This window comes from Pipistrellus kuhlii, unplaced genomic scaffold, assembly GCF_014108245.1.
Source record: "Pipistrellus kuhlii isolate mPipKuh1 unplaced genomic scaffold, mPipKuh1.p scaffold_m20_p_4, whole genome shotgun sequence".
In the NCBI taxonomy this organism is placed as follows: domain Eukaryota; kingdom Metazoa; phylum Chordata; class Mammalia; order Chiroptera; family Vespertilionidae; genus Pipistrellus; species Pipistrellus kuhlii.
In genome coordinates, this window is record NW_023425540.1 from 35447419 (window position 1) to 35454209 (window position 6791).

Here is a 6791-nt window from a genome sequence, read left to right on the forward strand (position 1 = left end):
TCCCTTCACCACCACGCTAGGGTCCTCTTTCCTTATTTCCTGCAGAAGTGTATTCCTAACAATTACCGAAACTACCTAAAAAGCTGGGTTAATAATAACCCTGAATAATTAGTAGCCATTAAGACTATCTTAAATCATGGGTGAAATTATGGCAATGAAACTCACCTGTTCCACATGGCCATTTAAAACAAAGTAATTAAAAATACTATTAAAAATGGGAGCTAATACCCTTTAGGCAAATACATGTTAAATTTTTGGGTCCAATTTTTTTTTTCAGTATCCACCTACAGTTGAAGTAAGAACTTGAAATGACTTGAAATAGTGAAGAATTAGGATGATATGGCTCTCTAATTATTTTTTTAAACATTTTTTTATAGGACTGTCACATTGAAATGCTCATGAAATACCATCTGGGTAGAGTCTGTCTCACCAGTGTACATTTTTGCTTTAAAATTAACACATAGGTCTCAACTTGAGACTTCACCACTGTTAGTTCAGGTTAATTGCACCCCTAAAATTTATTTGTTTTTATTACATTTTATAACATAGTTCTAAATGAGGCAGTGATTTGGTAAAAAGTAAGTTTAGGGGGACTGATAGTTATGAAAATGTAATTTTTCAGAAAACAGAGTGAGCCAACATTGTAGAAAGGTATATAAGGCAAGGCATATACAATATTTCTGAACTTCTGACCACAGCATCACACCGTCAGAAGGTATGTATGCTATTGTAATATTTGGTGCTTTTTAAATGCTCACTTGGCCTAATGTTTACAGTGTGGAAGAAATGATTTTCAGGAAAGATATCCAGATAGTAATTCTCAAAGTGTGTCCAGAACAGCATCAGCCTAACCTGGGAACTTGTTAGAGAGGCAAATTCTCCTTGTCATTGACACATTTCACTTCCTAAGAAAGACGGGGAGGGGAGCAATCCCTGTGTTAACGAGCCCACTAAGGGATTTTGATGCAGACTAATATTTGGAAACCATTGTCCTAGAAAAACGTTGTATAAGTTAGGGATTATGTTCTGCTGTTAGTAATAGAGATCTGAGATAACTATGAAAAAAGAACATGTCAGTTTTTTTCTCCCATAAAAGAAGACTGGAAGTAGGTAGTTTGGGATGGTTCAAATGTCATATTTTTATTCTGTTTTTATCCCTTGCATCCTCATGGTTTCGAAATGGCTGCTGAAATTCCAGCTATAACAAACACATTCCAGGTAGCAGGGAAAAAGGAAGGGAGATGGGTGGAAGATATGCTAGGTAAGCCACCTTCTAAGTGCATTTTCAGATGCTCCACTGAGTGACTTCTGCTTTTTCTCCTTGCGACCTACAGGTTAAGAACCGCTAGCAGGGCCGCCTAGGACCATCGGAAAACACAGATATTTACATTACGATTCATTAACAGTAGCAAAATTAAAGTTATGAAGTAGCAATGAAAATAATTTTATGGTTGGGGGTCACAACAACATGAAAAACTGTATTAAAGGGTCGCAGCATTAAAAAGGTTGAGAACCCCTGTGTTAGAGGAATGGCTACAACCTTGCTTTAGGCAAAGTCTTTGCTCACTTTGAGAATCAAAACAGCCATATATCAGAATAAATACAATTTATTTCACATAGGTTGAGGCTGTCGTTGATTTACACCAACCAAGTGTCCTATATAATTCTTTGAGTGGGTGATTTGCAACATATATTAAAAACAATCAGAATATATATATATATATATATATATATATATATATATATATATAATAATGCATTCTCTTCAGGATTGTAATCCTGCTCTTGAAAATGCCTAAGGAATTGATTCAAGGAAATGAGAAGCTTTATGTATAAAGCTGTTCACAGCATCATTATTTATGACAGCCAAAAACAAAAACAAAAAGAAGAAAACGTTAAGTAGTTTGAAATTAAAATGTTCTACAATAAAGGAGAGACTGAGTGAATTATGGTATGACCAATAGCTAGCCATAAAGATCATATGGTTAATATGGGAAAGTAGTGCAACTATAGGCAGTGGGAAGAGAGATAAGAAAATGCATGTGGACATGGATAAGATTAGAAGAGCAGTCAGAGAATTACAATGATTTTTGCCAGGATGTTAGAATTAGGAATACAAAGGGTTCCTGTTTAAATCTCCTCTGAGAAACAACAGCCACAACAAAAGTGAAATAAACGTACGCGGATGGCTGCCCACGGTTTTCTGCCTCCACGTGTCCTCTGCGGGCTCAGGGCGAGGTGCTCCCGGGAAGGGCGGGAGGAGCTGCGGCTCTGCGTGAGGAGCACCTGCCGTCCTGGGAATGGCCTTCCTGTGGGCTCTGCTCACCACGTCAGCGGACCCACTGACCACCTGCCTCTGGAGCGGAGCTCCAGCTGCTTGCTATGCATCACCATAGGAATAGCCTCCCAGCAATAGGCATGAATTTGCAGCCACCCGCTCTCTCTTGCCAGGGTTTCTTCATAATCAGTCTCATGAAACTAGAAGCCAATAGTTCTAGTTTAGACGCAACTTTGCAGACACCAAAGGAAATTAAAGAAATATGGAACTGCTTATCTAGGAATCAAGCCTGTGGGTCTTTCATACGATGCTGGAGAGACTTACTCATCCTTTCCACCACTACTAAAAAAAATAAAAAAATAAAAAAAATCCAAATTCTTCTGTGAGATTACTCTGCTTTGTATGATTGTCCAGCTTGGCAAGAGGTAGAACTAACCTCAGCTGAAGAGAAAGTATAAATTTCTTTTTTTTTAAATATATATTTTATTGATTTTTTTTTTTTTTTTTTTTTTTTTTACAGAGAAGGGAGAGGGATAGAGAGTTAGAAACATCAATGAGAGAAAAAACATCAATCAGCTGCCTCCTGCACACCCCCTTCTAGGGATGTGCCCGAAACTAAGGTACATGCCCTTGACCAAAATTGAACCTGCGACCTTTCAGTCTACAGGCCAACGCTGTATCCACTGAGCCAAAACGGCCTCGGCAGGTGTCAATTTCTTTATGAAGATTCCTACAATGGCCTTACTCCTTGAGATGGCTAATTTATGAGTGGGATACGCATGCTCCTTGCCAGCGAGGAAGGCTGGTGGCTGTCATTGCTTTAGGAAGGGTGAAAAAATCAAACAGACCAGGGGGTTTTCAGAGCGAGGGCAGGGGCGTGTGGATGAACAATGCCAAATATCCTGCAGTCCAGTAGACCTGGAGAAGGTCATGCTAGGACAGAGGGAAGCTCATCAGGCATTACCCACCAGCCAGGCCTCCTGTCCATAGCGCTCACAGCCTGGCAGGAGTCTTGTTGCAGACAGCAAGTCTGGCTTTTCCAGGGACTCAGGGAGAGCCGAGAAAGGGCTCTCAATGCCTTAGTAAGAACTTCCACAAAGTAACCAAGCAAACACAAATATTTAACTAGAATCTAGATAATTAGATTCTAGATAATTAATCTTAGAGAAACCAACCTGAAAGAGGATGAAGACAGGGAAATCCTGGACGATCCTTTGAGACTTTGCAAAATTAAACAATTCATGTTTGTGTGCATATGTGCTGTATAGTGTACACAGACTGAATTTCTTCCACTCAGCAGTGAAACTGGCTGTGGTCTTCACATACTGGGCAAGTATCATAAACTGAACGAGTCTGCGTGGGGAAATAGCTCAACCAGAGAAAGGCAACACCATGAAATATTTGGGGAACATTTTATTTTACAACACTGGAGAATTAACATCTGGCAGCAGCAAACACCCAATGCAATTCCGATCTATTTAAAACTTTTATAATGGGAAATATGTATTTTGAAAATGGTAACACACAGTAAGAGACTTAGAGATCAGTTGATAAAAATGTTTTTAAAAGATCAAAACTCCCATTCCATCATCATCATCAACCGCAAAAACAGCTGTAACATTCATAGGTACATTCATCCACTTTACATTCACAAAGAAGATTGTCATTTCATCGAATACATATCAGATCATCACATTCTGGAAGGCAAGATAAATCTTCAGGTTTAAGTCTACAAATTTAAACACTTATATAAATATTTCACTTAAAACAACCAAAACATTAAGAATAGCAGCAGCATGGGTCTTTATTATAATATTACAGTAGTTTGTTCTGTGATATATATATATATATATATATATATATATATATATATATATGTGTATATATATATATATACATATATATATATATATATATATATATATTTGGTATAACTTTCATTAATATTATTTGATACACTTTACAAACCCCAAGGTCCTGGTCTTATCACCAACCAAATAACTTAAGAGTGTAGATTCAATAAATACTATGCAAAGAATAATGATAAAACACAGACTGCAGGACATCCTCCAGACCAGGGGGGATCATGCAGAGTCCCTGAGGCCAGGGCATGTTCTGACCAGCTCCCTGAAGGCTAGATAAGGAATCCTGAGAAATGTGTCTGTGAAACAAAAGAAGGCACTGCCACCTTTTCGTGTTCCATGTTTCATTTGAACATGGAATTACACTGATTAATAACTTGCAAATTTTCCGAGGAACAAGAAATAGAATCGTTCCTCCTGAGAGGCAAGACACTGAACCAGGAGGTCGACATTTGTTTTTTCAGTATTTGCATTTATTCTGATGACCAAAGGCATAAAAACCAAGACTGCATCAGGATCTTGTGTACTTAAACCTGGATAATAGGAAAAGTACTTTAATTCATTCTCCCAGTCTAAGCCAGGAAACCAATATGCTAATCATATTGGCTTAGAAAGAAGCCCCATAAGGAGTGACTAGAGTTTCTGCAAACCTGGATTTGGTTCCAGACATTGCCCCTGCAACTGTAGCTCCTTTTTATATTTCAAAACTTGTGTGTGTGTTTTCCCCCCCTGAAAAGGTAAATGGTTAAGTCTAACAATGGTGTTGGATCTATGTTAGCCTTATTATAAGGCTATTGTTCTCTGACACTTCAATAATTTGTCCCTATATTCAAAACACTTCATAGCAGTATTATTTACAATAGCCAAGATCTGGAAACAGCCCAAGTGCCCATCAGTAGATGAGTGGATAATAAAGCTGTGGTACATTATACCATGGAATACTATGCAGCTATAAAAAAAGGAACACCTATCTTTTGTGACAGCGTGTATGGACCTGGAGAGCATTATGCTAAGTGAAGTAAGCCAGACAAAGACAAATACAATACGATCTCACTTATATGTGGACTCTAATAAATAAAAAACTGATGAACAAAATAGAACCAGAGGCCTGGATATATGAAACAGACTGACAAGAGTTCAGAGTGGAGGGGGATGGGGGAACTGGATGAAGTAAGGTGAAGAGATTAGCCCACGGAGAGCAGTGTGGTGACTGGGCTGGGTGGAGGTAGGCAAAGGCAGGATAGGCAATCCAGTGCTCACTTCAAAGACCGAAGTGACAGCTGTCACAGTCACACACACTAATGACCTGATAAGTGTATCTGCAGAATCCAGCTCTGCCCAACAGTCACTTTTCTTTAAGAACAAGGACTTGGTGATTGTTTTCTGAAGAATAACTGTTTTTGAAGCAGGCAAGGGAAAGAAAAGGAAGAAAAGTGAGTTCAAGGGAGACAATGGTGCCCCTTGGCAGTCAGTATCATAAACTTTAAAACAATCAGAGTTCATTTCACAGACATCTTAAAAAGTATTTAAATACTTCAATCTTCCCAATAGTCTCACACTGGCATTGATTGCTACATCTTCATATAGTCCCTGAGGCTGACACGGAAACATAAGATCACCAAGAAATTTTTATGAGATCCTTGATTTCCCGAGACATAAAAACCCTGCTCCTATCCCATTTCACCTCCAGCACCACAGTTGCATTATAATAGGTTTATATTTGACTCACTCCTAGTTATCTAAGGTGTAGGTTTTACAAAATATCTTTAATCAATATTCTTGCTATATCCTTAGGAAAATAAGCTTGTTCTCTCTGGATCTAAGCTATGAGCTTTCATAATTTTAAGTTTGGGTTCCACTTTTAAGTTGCTGGAGAAGGAATTTATTTTAATGACCATAATAATTAGTTTTGAAAGCTGTCATATTTCATTTAGCCTTTTCAAGAAAATTCAGTGATTCTGAGTTTGATAGTTCCATAAAACAAAAGTATACTAATTTCATTATAAAGAAACTTACATGTAATGGTAATCTATGAACTGGAAGACTTATGACCAATGTTCTGGAATATAATACTTTGAGTATTAATAAGTTCTTATTTTTAATCAGGAAATGTGCTTTGAAGAAACAATTGAATTAAAAGGAGGCCATCATGGCACCGTTGTGTAACATGATGCTAAAGTCATATAAATCCCTTTGTTCCTCTTCAGATACCACTTTGTCTTTGTCTCAATCCCTCTACTTACCCCAAACACCTCCCCAACATTCAGACACTATAAATGCCATACCCACAGGGTCTCCGGACCCTGAATTAAATGAGTGAGGCACTAAAAGGTAAATTATGCCTTGGCAAGCAGGAAATTGGACATTTTGGAGATTTTCTGAGGTAATGAAGTCCTTCCTTTTAATATTCTAATGGTTAGAAAAAGTTGAATGAGTTGAATTAAGAGACAAGTGGAGTATTGGTCACTGTACTTAAATGCTATTCTGAAATGGGAGGTTTATATGGGTGATTACCATACTCCAAAACTTATTCAGCAGGACCCAGGTTATGTAGAGAACTTAAGATATTAAGGTTGCTTTGTGAGCAGGGAAAGGCATATTCCCTCGGGAGCATTGTATAAGTTATTAAAACTTGGACTTAATTGCTACAC